Raw genomic sequence first — 305 nt, 5'->3', positions numbered from 1 at the left:
CTAGTATTTAATACTGTTCGTGTACACCAACTATGAATAGTGAAAGGAGTAAGCTAGAGAATGAAAATGAGAACTTTCATTTCTTGCAGTAAGCTCGGTGTACGGCTATTTATAGCCTAAGAATAACATAGCTGAAAGAAACCTTAAATAGCCACGTAGGGCAATAGGTGGCAGCTTAAGGATAATAATCTTAAGTGTTAAGAAAACAGTAATCCTTATCTAAGTGACATTTTCTTCACCGAAAATAAGTCCAGTTTTACTGGCCTGGATCGTTCTGGAAATGGAAATGGTGGGCCACCCATTTA

The sequence above is a fragment of the Papaver somniferum genome, chromosome 6 (genome assembly GCF_003573695.1).
Source record: "Papaver somniferum cultivar HN1 chromosome 6, ASM357369v1, whole genome shotgun sequence".
Lineage (NCBI taxonomy): Eukaryota > Viridiplantae > Streptophyta > Magnoliopsida > Ranunculales > Papaveraceae > Papaver > Papaver somniferum.
This window is presented reverse-complemented; position numbering follows the sequence as displayed.